At 45.0% G+C, this 15,683-nt stretch overlaps 1 protein-coding gene across 2 annotated transcripts in view; it reads right to left on the bottom strand.

The window, feature by feature from the left end:
• The window catches only part of PPCDC (phosphopantothenoylcysteine decarboxylase), a 310,731-nt gene that overhangs the window by 192,593 nt on the left and 102,455 nt on the right, over window positions 1–15,683 (bottom strand). The window lies entirely within an intron of this gene.

Genomic DNA, 15,683 nt, shown 5'->3' with positions numbered 1-15,683 from the left:
CTAGAAGAAAGTTGAATTACCAAGCTGTGTGTAGTCAGGTGCTGTGTCAAAAAAGCCAGATCACTAGAGGTAAGCCTATGATGCATAGTTGATGTTTGACTTATGGGGGGAGGCGGGAAGTTGATTAAGTTAGAAAAAGTCATTATCAAGTTTTAAGGCTCTGAGGTAGCAGGTTTAGGCTGCAAGATTTGTCAGTTAGTTTGCTTCAGTTTTTGTAGCAGATAGCTGTACGTCCAACACTACTGCTGCTATGCAATTAGTTTGATTCGATAGGGAATACAGACTAAGGGCAGGGTAGCCATCGGTTCCCAGATCCTGTTAAGTTTCACCTAATCAAATCACTTTAGTTGACTGGGTGGAAATGCGCATCTTTAAACCCGAGCTGACAGCTGAAGTCCACAAGAAGAGGGCACTCATTTCTCGCCCACCAGGCACTTAGAAAGATTTTAATCTCCTAGCCGAATGCATTGCCCCTTAAGATATGCCATCCAACAATTTCCTTCTACTGGGAGACTTTATTTTTCATGGGGATGATGGTGCAAAGCCGGATGTCGCCCAACTCTTTAGTGACATGGAAATGCTAGGAGGCCCATTAAGATGGCGGGCGGACTTCCGTCCGCCCACCACCCTAGCGGGGCTGGGACCGGCCGCCAGTGGTGCAGCGGTCCCGCACCGGCGATTAGGATGTCACCGCCACCGTGGCATCCTACATTCCCAGCACTGTGAGCACCGCCCGCCACAATACTGGGAATCCACTGCGTGCCTTGCCATGCACAAGGTGACAGGCACCGCGAGATGCCTGCCATCATGTCCATGACAATGCAACGCCGCCACAGAAAGGCATGTTTCCGCACCCATGCTAATATGGATGGCGGTGTCTAGCAGACACCGCCACCATATTGAACACTTTTGGGCCCGGTCGACTTGTTGACTGGGTGGAAAAGCGGCGGACGATCTTCCTGTCCGCCGCGGTATCCCCCCGCCATACTAATATGGCGGGGAGTAAATGGGTGGCGGGCGGGGAAGGATTTAGGGCGGATCGCCTCCGCCATGCGGGCGTAGGCGACCCGCCCTACATCCTAATGGGCCTCTAGGCCTTCACCAGAGTGTCATGAGCCCGACGCAAGTGGCTGGCCATAACTTAAACTTAATTTTCCCTCTAACTTGGAATGAAAATCAATTAACAACATTTCAGATTGCCAAGGTTAGCGAGTTGGACAAGTCTGTAAACGTAACTAAAAACGCTTATTGATCCTGGAACGCTATCTCGCCAGTAATGTTCTCCAAGTAAAGTAGCCATCATACACAAATTTAAAAAACCAGGGGAAGTTACATTTCTAGTAAAATTGAGAAAGTGGACAACTCATCCAAAGAGCTTTACGAAGTGATCACTAACTTCATCAAGCCACGTGTTTGTTCCCATGCCATTCCAACATCTCAGCAACTATGCAACTCCTTGGCTGACTATTCTGAGGAAACAATTGAAGTTGTTTACAAGACGTTTCCCATCAGTCAAATTCAGATTAAACCAATTCTCCTTACTGTTCCCCCATAAGATTCCACCCCCTACCTAGACAGATTTGAACCTTTTACTTTAGATCAAATCCAGGAACTCTTGGCTAAAGCTAAATCTGGTTCACCTACAGACCTATGTCCTCCTAGGATCTCCGCTAGACTCTCAACTTTGATTGCTCCTAACATTCTTTTGTTTTTCAATTTATCCTTACACTCAGCTAAAAAACCATTAGCCTGTAAGGCTGCTCTGATCTCTCCAATGCTAAAAACATCCAATGAAGACTAAAAGAGCTTATTCAACTATCACCCCATCTCACTTCTCCCACTATTGGGAAACGTTTTGGAAAACCTAGTCAACAAACAGCTTATGGAATTTTTGGAAGACTTTAAAAATTTTCATTCCTCCCAATATGGATTCAGAGCCAGCCACAGTACGAGACCGTATTGGTAGCAGTTACAGACACCATTCACCCATCTTAATATGTTGGCTCTCCTGCCATGCTCGTGCTGTTAGATTTGTCTGTAGCCTTTGCCACGGTTTCTCACGAAATACTGATGTGCAGGCTGCATGAGATTGGTACCTGAGGCAATGCCCTATTGTGGCTCATTGACTTCCTAGACAGCCGGACAGAGATGATTATGCTGAGCTCATTTAAGTTCCATACCATCTCAATCAACAAAAGGATGCCTCAGGGCTCATCACTGAGCCTGACATTTAACATTTACGTAGCCCAACTTGTCCAGATTGTTAAATCTTGTGGCTTTGATGTTATATCATACGCGGATAAAAACCACCTGATCATTTCGTTTGGACAGGATTTTGATAGTGTAAAGCACAGATTCATTGATTGCATGAGGATTGCTGCCTGGATGACAGTGAGCTCTCTGAACTAAACAGCAATAAAACAGAGATATTGATGTTCGGTAAAGCCCAGCACCTCTGGTCACCTGACTGGTGGCCTTCTGAACTCGGTACAGCTTCCTCTCCCACACAAGCCATGAAAAATCTGGGCATCAAATTAGATCAGGCCGTTTCTCTGAAAGATTATATGTCTGCAATCTATGGGGCTTGCTTCACAACCATGTTGCTACTGTGGAAAAGGTTTCCCTTGCTACTATTTACTGCAAGGAAAACTCTGGCCCCGGCCCAAGTCAAAAGTCGCCTTGATTACAACAACACACTGCTTATGGCTGTAAATGACACCTTACTGTACAAACTTCAGGTGGGGAAAAACACTGCTGCACGCCTTGCTCCTAATCTTTTGGCAGGTTCTCCCTCGGCTCCTATTCTGTGAACCCTACACTGGCTGCCGGTCAAAAAACTCACTGTCTTTAAGATCTACTGCCACAGCCACAAGTCTTTGATTGGTACAGCCCCCACTTACGTAAAGGATATATTGTGTCATTTCTCTCTTGCCAGAACTACTAGATCCAGGGATAAAGCACTACTGATCGTTCCCCGCATCCACTCTTATAAATTTGGCAGTAAATCTTTCTCCTTTACCACCATCTCGACTTGGAATCAACTTCTGTACCATCCCTGCAGCTGTCTTGGCTTTGTCAAATTTAAAAAACTCTTGAAGCCCTTGTTGTTTTAGTCTTTTGCTGTCTTCCTGTGTTGGCTAAGCACCGAAATATAGCTGCGGGTATGAGTCATTGCGCTATATTAAATAAAAATGATGTAACATGGGTGACTATTACTGCAAAAGAGGCAAGCTCATCTGTGAGAGCTCTGAGTGGAGACTGAAACTCTGTCTCTGGAAAAGTATTTAGGGCCCTGTCAATTCTAAATATAGTCTTGCATCAGTGCAATCAGGAGGAGCAAACTATTCGCCTCTTCATTGTCATTCAGAACACTTTGGAGTTCTTGAAGAGCATCGGAATTCAACCTGTATTAGGATTCTGCCTATTATAATACTGGCATCAACATAGAGGCTGGAGTTCATCCAAAGTTGAGAGCTGCACCTTGGTCATCTCATAGCAAGACATAGGCCTAGGGCAGGCCGATGTCGGCTCCATCTAAGAAATGGGCATCGGCACTAGATCTGGAGTGTGGACTCCAGGAGTTGGGACCAGGCAGTCGGATCCCGCAAGACTTCCAGCACAGGAGTGCTAGCAAAGGCAGGTGCTGTTAGGTAGCTGGGTGGAGGCCTCCACGGGGTAAGTCGACACCAGGGTCCCACCTACTGCCAGAAGTCCAACTGGAGGCCGCTGCTCAGTAGGACTCCAAGGCATCCCAGAAAGGGCTGGCATTGCCTTAACAAATTGCAACATGGCCTCTTCATACACCTTATCTACTAAGGGGTTGACAACAGTAGAGGGAACTCCTGGAGCACTGAGGCCAGTCTTAAAGAGGCCTGAAGTCTGATAATGAAAGCAGAGTTAGATCTTTGGAGTGATGACCGCTTTACTTCTGCCTAGAACAGGAGTGTTGAGAAGGAAGTTACTTACCTGTAATCCTAGTTCTCTTCCAGAGGTATACTCATCAAAGTCATAAGCACTGAATAATCTCCGCCCATGTGCGGGACTCTGGAGAATATACAACAATACATTTATATGTATATGTTTGGAGCCACAAGTACATAGTACTATCCAAACATACATAAATACATGTATAAACACATAAATATGCAGCCTATTATATATCCAATAGGCTAAGAAGCCAAAATTACATACAGAGAAAACAAACTGCTAAATCATTGAGAGGAAAAATTCACCATAATGTAAAATATATCACCATAAACAATTTATAGTCGAGAATCTCTCCAGCTCTTGAGGGGGGCCCAGATGCTAATCCCCAGCATCTTCAGCTTCCTGCCCTTCCTAGTATATAAGGAGGATTCAATGTTATGAATCCCCAGGAGTCTAGCCAGCCAGAGCTGGAAGGTTGGTGCGACAGAATCTTTCCAACCTGCCGCTAATAGTATCCGCAAAACAGCCACAGATATAAAAACAAAGCTTCATTCTCCTTACTGAGACCCAGTTTACTATCAACTCCTAGTATCATAAGAGTGGGGGATAGATTAATCTTACCATTTAGCAGCCCTTCCCAAAACTTCTCTATCTCTCCCCGGATTCCAATTAATTTAACACATTGATGAAACATGTGTATAAGGTTGGCGGGCCCTTCCAAACACCTTGGGCATGTATCATCGTCTCTTTTACCCCAATCATATAATTTAGCTGGTGTGAAATACAGATTAAACAGTGTTTTGTAATGTTGGGCTCTAAGATTCGAAGAACGAAACAGTTTCCCAGCTAGTTGTAAAGCTTTATCTAAGTCTACTTCAGGGTTTTGTAGTTTCAGCGTCCAGGAGGACTCAAATTTGTCCAGATCATCTAATATTGAAGATACTAGGGTTCTATAGATCATTTTAATTTTTGTTCCCCCTCCTAATAAATACTCAATAATATTGATTTTCCCCCCTGGAGATAACCGTGGTCTGATACCTTTCATGGTTTGATATATCTGTACAAATTAATACACTTGATTATCCGATATTTCGTATTTACGTTGGATATCATCAAAACTCAATAGATTATCCCCTACAAATAAATCACAAATTCTTCTGACACCTTGCTGAAGCCATATTTTTCCCATCCTATCATTACTAAGATGCGGAAAAATACAAGAGTTCCAGAGAGGAGTATAATAATTGATCCTCGGAATTGTCAGTATTCTCTGGACTGATTTCCAGACTCCCCACACACTATCTAAAACCTTATATCGTTTTTTATTATAATAGCGTCTGTCGGTCTTACGTAAAAGCAACCCCAGAGCTTCTCTCCCCAATAATAATTCAAAAATAGACGGCGGATTCAAGTTGCCTAGAGGAGTATCCATCAAATTTGTAGCAGAATCGAATAGTATTGCCATCTGACTAATTAAACAAGCCCATTGATAGAATCTAATGTTAGGGATTGACAATCCTCCCCTTTCATATGGAAGGGACAAATATTTAATAGATCGCCTAATTTTGCCATATTGCCACATAAAATTGCTAAATAGTGCTTCAAGAGATTTTAGCATATCCTCTCCAATCATATACGGGATAGAGCGGAAGAGATACAATACTTTAGGTAGCATTGTCATTTTAAGGACATTAGCCTTCCCTATTAAAGTCAGATGCATGGCATCTATTCTTTTTAAATCTGACGCAATTGATATAATTAAGGGGGTAAAATTGTCTTTGATAATTCTATCAATTGCGGAGCTTATCCTGACCCCCCAAAAAACCGCTGAATCAGAATATCTTTGATCAGGCCTATCTATATTATTAGTACATATTATCTGGGTTTTATTTTCATTAAGTAGGTACCCTGAACGCTGTCCAAATTCCAGCGCTATACCTATTATAGCAATCAAAGATGCCACTGGATCTGGGGTAATTATGGCCAAATCATCAGCATAAGCCAATAGTTTGGTTTCATACCTATTATAGACTATCAGCTTAATATCCTCACAGCGTACTATTCTACGTACAAGTGGATCGATATACATGGCAAAGAGGATTGGTGAGCATGGGCATCCCTGCCGTGTTCCACGAGAGATATCAATTTTTTCCGAGCTTTCTCCCATTATCTTGATTCTAGCCTTGGGGTCTGAGTACATGGCTTTAATAGCTTGCACCATTTTAGGGCCGAAGCCCCTTCGATCCAATATCCCCCACAGATACTTCCATGTAACGCGATCAAAAGCTTTTTCTGCATCTAGGAGGATCATGGCCATCCGCCCCCCCGTGACAGCATGTATATCAAACAAAGTAATAGCCCGCCTGATATGATCTGTTGTTCCTCGACCTGGGATAAATCCATGCTGCCATGGGGAGACCAGACCACCAATGACCATCCCGAGCCTTTTAGCCAAGACCCTGGCGTAGATCTTAGTGTCCGCATTTATGAGGGATATTGGTCGATAAGACCCAGGATTTTATTTAGGCTTACCTTTCTTATGGAATACCACTATATTAGTTTCTTTCCAGGACTCTGGGATTACCCCAGAGATAATTATGCCAATAAATAAATCCAGCAATAGAGGAGCTATCACATCCTGTAAGCATTTATATAGCTCAAGCGGGATACTATCCGGCCCTGCAGCTTTCCCTGTTGATAGTTCCTGCAGTGCTTCGATCACTTCCCCTATTGCCAAATCCTCCTCCAACATTACTATATCCTCATTAACTGTGGGCCTATATCCTCGAATTCTGGACTAGAGGTATCTATTCTACTCACCTCACTATATAAATTTTGATAATAATTTTTAAATACCTTAAGAATGTCCTCTGGCTCAGAGTAATCCTGGTCCCCTTCTCGAATATTGGTTATCACATTCCTACTTTGCACCTGCCTAATCCTAAGTGCTAGAAGTTTACCTGCCTGCTCACCTGTCTCATACATCTTACCCCTGAAGATCTGATATTCCTCCGCAGTTCTCAAGGCTATCCATTTATGTAATTCAGCTTTAATGATTAAAATTTTCTGTTGGCTTTCATCTGCCTCCCTCCTATGAATTATATCCATCATATGTGCTTCTTCTGCTTCTGTCAGACGAGCCACTAATCTCTCATTTTCGTCCCTTGCCACCTTCCTTACACGGGCTGAATAACTAATGATTTCACCTCTCAAAGTAGATTTAAAAGAGTCCCAGACCATATTTTTAGATGTACTATATCGGTTCATCTCGAAAAAAAATTGGGACCAGATCCTTATATGTTCAATAAATTTAGGGTCTGCTAGAAGTCTCCTCTCGAAAGTCCAACTCGAGTGGCCCTTACTGAAGATTTCTATATCATACTCCATAATTAACGGATTATGATCGGAGATCACTTTTGGTCGTTTTTTTTATGCCCACTCTATTCAGTTCGGTTGAAGAGATAAGAAAATAATCTAATTTAGTATATCTCTTAAATGGAAATGAAAAATATGTAAATCCTGGGTTGCTCGGTACTTTAGCCCCCCAGACATCTGATAGTCCATGTGATGTAATTAAGGAGCTCAGTGCTTGAAATACTTTGGGCTTTCGACCCGTGTAATAAACATTATTACCTACATTATTACCTACACCAGTAAAGTCTGCTGAGATGTTAAAATCCCCACAGACCACTACAGGACCAGGCCAATTCGCCAATTCTAGCTCCAATTGATCAAATAGTTCGGGCTCATCCTGGTTAGAGCCATAAATTGTACATATTGTAAATCCCATCTCGAGTTCCGCCAGTGCCCACCTACCTAAAGCATCTGACTGAAGACGTCTAGCCCCTCCCATCATTGATTTAGCCAATATTGCCACACCTCTCGTGGTTGATGTCTGTGCAGAGCAAACCAACAGATCAAAGCCTCTTATATTCAACATATGCTTCCTAGCCCAAGGTATATGAGTCTCCTGAAGACAAATTAAGTCAATCTGATTTGATCTAACAAATTGTCCAAGCCTTTGTCTCTTATTCCAATCGTTCAAGCCCCCGATATTAACTGAGCAGATCTTAAGCTTCCCCATTGATATTTGCTAAATAAAACAGTTTTCTTTGTCTGAATCCAATCATATATTTAACACTAAGAAGCTCCTTGAGCCTGTCGGAAGCGACGTGACTAGGGAGGCAAGATGGCGGCCGCTTAGGAGGCCGGTAGCAGCGCCAGCAGGCCATGTCGGGTTGAGGATACACATCTATATGACTATCCTAGGACTAGAAAATAACGGAAAATAACGGAAAAGACCATTGGATTTGATCACTGAATTCCTCCCTCCCTCCCTATTCCCCCCATGCGTTACCCCCGAAAAAAACTCTCTTTTTCATTCTATTCAAGAATCGTACGTTTGGTCAGACGATCGATTGTGGAACACATTACCGTGCTGCTGCTCAAGAAGTTCGTCGGTTGTCGAGCAATGGCTCCCAAAATTGCAGCGAGCTCCGCTCCCAGCAGAACTACGACCACTCGAAAGGCACGGGGCGATACTTCAGCGGATCCGGCGGCTTTGGCAAACTCCTCCGGCAGCCAGCGGCCGATTCACTCACCCGACCCGTCTGCATCGAAGTGGGGAGGCGGAGCTAGCAACAAGTGCCGCCCCGCAGGCTCGACTGTGGTGGAGCTCTTTCGGCGCACCAAGGAGACGCGGGCTGTAGCAGCAGCAGGGGCGGCAGTAGGAGCATCAGTGGCAGCGGCTGGAGACAATGATGGCGACTGGTGGACGAATGGGGAGGTGAGTCGGGCAGATGCTCGGGAGACAGTTCGGGAGGCGGTGCAAAATACCCCTGGTAAAGACAACAGTATTCTAACATGTGTTGATGATGGGGAGACTGTGAAAGAGATACCCCCCAACTCAGTGGAAATGGGACGAGCAGAGATTGCCGGAGTAGATCCACTTGAGGAAAAACGTGCTGTCTCTGTTGCTGCTGGAATTGATAACCCGTCCTCTGCCCCCCCTGAAGGATCAGCGGGGTTAGAGGTTACACAGATTTTAGAGTCAATATCTAAAATCAGCAAAGGAGGGTTTTTGGACGGCAATAATGGCGTTGATGATAGTGAGAAAACAAAAAATAATGAAAATAAAGGCAAATCAGGAAGGGCACAGAATCATGAGAGCCAAAAAAGGGGAAAAATTACGACATCTATTCCGGAGATGAATGAAGTGACTAAGTCAACAGAATCACTAGATAAGATCAGAGGGGAGCAAGATAAGGAAACAAGCGACTGTTTCTTTTCAGTCTCAGAGGGGGCAGAATGGTCAGACGATGCCCTGAGCACGTCACCAGGGGCTAGTAGTTTGGATTCAGATTCTGCAGATAGTGACGTCGATCACCCCCCAACTGCAAAAAAAAAATCTTCTATAAGAGCCGCTACACAAACTAGGGGGAAGAAAGATCTGAAATGGGACTACTCAGCAGAAGCCCCCCTCTCTGGCCCATCAGAGGATACATCACCAGCAGTGTCGAACGGGGCCAATGGGATTAGTGATACCCCACCTACTCTGGACACAATTTATCAAGCTATTCTGGCGCATAGGCAGGAAACACGCCAAGATAGCCGGAAAACTCAGGCAAAAATGAGGAAAATGCAGGGGGTAGTCAGAAAGCTCACTAAAACCTGTTTCAACACTGGAGAAAGAGTTACGAACCTTGAAGACAGAATAGTTGCAACAGAATCAGAAACAGCAAGCGCCGCTGCCCTGGTGATGGCCCAAGGATCACAGATTCAAGATATCCAGTGGAAGCTGTAGGATTTTGAAAACAGGCAAAGAAGGAATAACCTGAGGGTGCTGGGGGTACAGGAAGGTTTGGAGGGGTCCGATGCCAGGGCATATATAATCGATCATTTTAAGGCTGCATTCCCCGAATTATCTGAGTGGAACTGGGCAGCAGAGATTCAAAGAGCGCACCGCACCCTGTTTAAACTGTGTGCGCCAGCAAAAGAGGGGGACAGACCACGTGCTATATTGGTATTCTTCGGCAACTATCTCCTCCGTCAATCAATTTCAGATAAAGCCAGGCCAGATGCGAAAAGATCAAGCGGGGAGGTCTCATTTTTCGTGCGGCCAGACTTTTGCCACTCAACGGTAGAAAGGCGCTGGAGACTGAGACAGCTTATAAAACCTTTTCAGGAAATCAATCTCCAGGCCTATCTTGTTAATCCTGCTCAACTCAAGGTTATCAATCAGGGGCTCACCCGGTATTGCACCTCTGAAATAAAAGCTAAGGAATATTTGGACTCTTTGGACAAATAAAAGGGGTTCGGTATTTTTAATAATGGTTAATGTGGTGGAATAGCTGGTGGCGGGGGGGAGCAAAGAAAACTGTTTGGTTGTAGGGGGGAATGGCCTGGCAACTTCTAGTACTTTATACTCGGTGATTTTGGATTCAGGATGCCCGAGTATGTATGTTGAAATGTTAACTTTTGATGCTCGGCTTTATAGGACCCGGGCCACTGGCGCTGTGTGCATCATATGCACAGACTAAGGTCTGAGCGCCTCGAGTGGGTGGTGGGACGATGTCAGGGCAGGGGGGGAGGGATGGAGGCCCCTTGGGGGAGCCCGCAGGGGGGGGGGGGGGGGAAACGGGGGCGGGCTGGGGAAAATGGTAAAAGGAAAAAAATTACATGCATTTCTATTGTGTGAAAATAATATCACATACAAATACTGCAATAGAGAACATGCACTGCAATAGTGTTCCACAACAACCTTTTATTTACAGAAAAAACAGGTAATTAGCCCAGAGGCTGCATAGATAAATAACATCACTGTATAGAAAAAACTGTCACCTGCCTTTAAGGCTTCCAAGAACCTGGACACCGTGCCTTTAAGACTTCCAGGAGCCCCCTGCTCCCATCATGCACCACAGGTGACTGTTAGGTCAGTTCTTTTTTACGGTGTATACACCTGTAGGAACCAGCATATATAATGTAAGCAACTCAGTATAGAACTGTTAATGCTCGTCCAGGGAGGCGGAAGGGTTGCTTATGACTTTGATGAGTATACCCCTGGAAGAGAATTAGGATTACAGGTAAGTAACTTATCCTTCTCTTCCAGGGGATACTCATCAATAGTCATAAGCACTGAATAGAGTAGCAAGCCCATACCCACTTCCTCGCGGACGAGCAAACAGCAGCAAGTACAGTTAAAGAAAACATGTTATATGGCATTAACCAAATAAATTTCTCAGAGAGGCTTGCCCAAACTGAGCATCGGCCTGTGTGTCAGAGTCCAAACAGTAATGACGAGTAAAAGTGTGAACTGATCGCCATGTAGCAACTTTACAAATCCCTGCAATGGGCACATTCTTAAGGAGAGCAGTGGTAGAGGATTTTCCCCTAGTAGAATGGGCCTTAGGTTTGCCCAGGAGGGATTTGTTGGCATAGAGAAGGATCTTTTGGAAGCTGCAGAGCTGGTGTTTATGGAACCATAGTTAATAAACAGACGGTCCGATTTTCTTAGTTCCTTTGTTTTGTCCAAATAAAATTTCAGAACCCTCTTGAGGTCCAGAGAATGGAGGGACCTTTCCGGAGGATTTAAAGGATTTGGGAAGAATGTAGGGAGTGTGATTGCTTGATTAATATGGAAATCCGAGACTACTTTAGGTAAAAAACTCGGATGTGTACTTAGAACCGCTCTGTTAGCATGAAACACAGTGTAGGGCTCTTTACAGCACAGTGACTGGATCTCACTCACTCTCCGAGCAGATGTAATAGCCACTAGAAAAGTGGCTTTCCATGTCAAATGTTGTAAAGAACCTCTATGAATAGATTCGAAAGGAGCCCCCATCAACTTTGTTAAAGCAATGTTACGCTCCCATGGAGGAGAAGGAGCCCTGATTGGAGGGTAAACCTTTCTCAAACCCTCAAGGAAATCTTTGACCACAGGAATTTTGAAAGAGGAAATCTGAGTAGGGGATATGCTGTGAAAGCTGCAAGATGGACTTTAATAGAGGAGAACTACAGACCAGATTTGGCCAAATGCAGCAAATATGGTAAAATCACCTGTTTTTGACCCCGGACGGGATCATGTCCATTGTTCACACACCATAGGTAAAAACGCTTCCACTTGAAGGCATAGGATTTCCTAGTAGAAGGTCTCTTTGCTTCTTTGAGAATGTCCATGTATTCTGAAGTCAACTGTAGGTGTCCATACTGTAGGACTTCAGGAGCCATGCCGTCAGCCGTAGGGATGAGATATTGGGGTGAAAAACCTTCCCTGCGTGCCTGGATAGCAGATTCGGACAGCATGGCAACCTCCTGTGTGGTACTTTAGATAGCTGAAGAAGGTCCGGATACCACCACTGACGAGGCCATTCAGAGGCTATCAGGATCATTCTGGTGTTGGTCCTGTAGAACTTGTTGATTACTGTGGGAATCAGTGGAAAGGCGTACAGTAATGTCTGAGACCATTCTATCAAAAGGGTATTCCCTTGAGAGCCTGGTTGGGGAAACCAGGATGCGAAGACGGGGCATTTTGCGTTTACTGTGTCTGCAAGCAGGTCAATGTCTGGAACACCCCAGTTTTGAAAGATGTTTTGAGTGACTTCGTTGTTGAGCACCCAGTCGTGAGCTTCGATGAAGTCTCGGCTTAGGGTGTCCGTCTGGGAGTTGAAAGTCCCCGGGAGATGAATGGCCACAATCGATAGGTCTCGTGCGAGATGCCAGTTCCAGATGGTCTGAGACTCTATGGAAAGAGGTCTCGATCGGGTACCACCCTGTTTGTTCAAGTAATACATTGTCGTTGTATTGTGTTTGAATCAGAATGGACCGAGAGTGGAGAGAAGGGTACAGTGATTTGAGAGCTGGATGCACTGCTCACAGCTCTAAGAGGTTGATGTGGTAACCGTGTTCTGTTTCTGACCACAGACCTTAAACTTGCAGAGGACCCATATGAGCACCCCATCCTTGAAGTGAGGCATCCGTGACTATCGTCTGAGTAGGGAGGTCGAGGTGAAAAGGAACTCCCTTCATCAGGTGGGATCGCTTCATCCACCATTTGATGTAATCCCTGGCTGATTGATGGAGAATCACATGATCTTCCCAGCGACCTGATACCTGCACCCACTGGTCTTCCAGACATTGTTGTAAAGGGCGCTTATTTAACCTTGTGTTTGGTACGATGAAAATGATTGATGCCATTGAGCCAGCAGTGATGACACCTGTCGGACTGTGGGACGTTGCGTGTGAAGGAGTTTCAGACATTTCTCGTGGATTGAGTATAAGCGCTCCCCCAAAGGACACACGCTTGCTTTTTTGGTATCCAGGGAGGCACCCAGGTATTGGATCCTCTGTGTTGGATTGAAGATCGATTTCTTGAAGTTGACATGAAGGCTCAACCGGTTTAGTAGCTGAAAACTGTACGAGAGATGAGTCTGCAGCAGGGCAGGGGACGAGCTCTTCAGGAGCCAGTCGTCCAGGTAGGAATATATTAATATCCTCTGCTTGCGGAGAAAAGCTGCCATGAATTGGTAATGCTGGAATGAAATCTGAACCCTTAGAAGTCTGCGATGTTTCTTGGCCACTTGAACGTGGAAGAGTGCGTCCTGCAAATCGATGGAGCGCATTTAGTCCCCTTGATGAAGTTGTGGGAAGATTTGATGCAGTGCCAACATTCGAAACTTTTCTTTGCAAATACATTTTTTAAACAGTCTCAAATCCAGTATTGGTCTGTATTCTGTGGTGGGGCCTCTTTTTTGCACATGGAAATAGTGAGAATAAATCCCCTGTTTCCTTTGTGGAATGGGAACTTTTTCTATGGCGCCTTTTTATAAAAGAATGTTCACTTCCGCTTGCAACAAATGGCGGTCGTGGAGAGATTTCTCTTGCGGAGGGATTGATGGAGGTGGAGATTTGAACCTGAGCAGATACCCATTCTGCACAATATTGATGACCCACTTGTCCTTTGTTATCTTTTTCTACTCTTCCAGATGTAAAGAAACACTTCACCCCACCGGAGTGGTCAACGAGCATGGAGGAAGCCACACCTCATTGTTTTGTTGGTGGTTTAGGCGCAGCTGACTGCTGTTCTGCGTTCCTCTCCCTTGTCCAGGTCTCTTCTGTTGGTAGTGAGACCTTGATTGCGTATGACTTTGGTTTTGTGTGGTCCAGGGAGGGGTTTGAAGCCTCTGCTGAAAGGAACGCCGATCATAGGGACGAAACCTTCGTCAGAATTCTTTCCGCTGTTCCAAACCAACAGCCTTCTAAGTGTCCAGTTCAGCTTTCATCTTGGACATCTCATCGTCCGCGTAGGACCGGAACAAAGACCCATTGAAGGGAAGGTTGACAATCTTCCTCTGTGCATCAGGCTTGAGACCCGTGAGATGAAGCCATGCTGAATGTCTCGAGCAAATGCCATGGAAATATCCGTGGCCCGCTAAATCTGCTGTATCACCAGCGGCACGGATTACTTGATTTGCCACCAATCCACCCTCTTGCAGACGTCTTGGAAATCTCGTTGGTCCTCTTTTGGTAGCTTGTCCGTGAACCTTGCCAAAGAGTCCCACAGCGATCTGTCGTACCGACCCAGCAGGGCGGAAGCACTAGCCACTTGACTGACGCAGATGTATTGCACATTCTTTTCCCTAAGGAATCCATATTTTTAACTGTCCTTTTCTGGAGGAACAGAGGAGGCGGAAGTAGCAGAATGTGCTTTTCTGGCCGCCGCCACTATGACGGAGTATGGAGGTGAGTCGGCATGAAGAAACAACGGGTCTTGGTCTGGGGCCTTTTCTCTTCATGTCGACAGCGATCTGTCCCTCGACGTCGAGGATTGTCTCACCTGTTCTGACGCCGATCTCGACGCCGAGCACTTAGGAATTTTCCTACTTTTGGAGGCTGGAGAGGCAGATCTTTGACGCTTCTTCTGTTTTTCCTGAGAGGAGGGCTTCTTAGAGGTAAGATCACTCTCTAGGCCACTTTTATGGTGTTTTCCTCTCTCCAAAATACTGGAAAACAATCCCTGCAGCAGAACACATTGAATAAAGTTGTTAGACAACAATTTCTGGCTAAAAAGGCCAAAAACTGACGAGCTCAAGCTCCAGGGTCCTCACAGAAGGAGCGGGAAAAAAGAACTGACCTAACTATCACTTGTGGTGCATGATGGGGACAGGGGGCTCCTGGAGGTCTTAAACGCATGGTGTCCAGGTTCTTGGTAGCCTTAAAAGCAAGGTGCCAGTTTTTCTATACAGTGATTTTATTTATCTATGCAGCCTCTGGGCAATTGCCTGATATTACCTGTATTCTTATCTGAAAATAAAAGGTTGTTGTGGAACACTATTGCAGTGCATGTTCGCTATTGCAGTATTTGTATGTGATACTATTTTCACACAATAGAAATACATGTACTTTTGGCTTCTTAGCCCATTGGATATATAATATGCTGCATATTTATATGTTTATACATGTATAAATACATGTTTGGATAGTACTATGTACTTGTGGTTCTAAACATACACGTATATATGTACCGTTGTATATGCTTCGGGGTCCCGCACATGGGCAGGGATTATTCAGTGCTTATGACTATTGATGAGTATCCCCTGGAAGAGAAAGGGACGAGTTCCACATGGAATTCTTTCGCTTGTCTGACTTACCGGAGGATGCACACCTAGAGGAGGACGGGGAACTGTAATGGAAGTGAGCTCAGGACATGGGAGCAGGAGTGGATCTGCTGTTTGGACCACAACTTACCTCACCTTTTGTGT

Source organism: Triturus cristatus, chromosome 3_1 (assembly GCF_964204655.1).
Source record: "Triturus cristatus chromosome 3_1, aTriCri1.1, whole genome shotgun sequence".
Classification (NCBI taxonomy): Eukaryota; Metazoa; Chordata; class Amphibia; order Caudata; family Salamandridae; genus Triturus; species Triturus cristatus.
The sequence above is the reverse complement of the archived record's forward strand: the minus strand, read 5'-3'. Positions and strand labels throughout refer to the sequence as shown.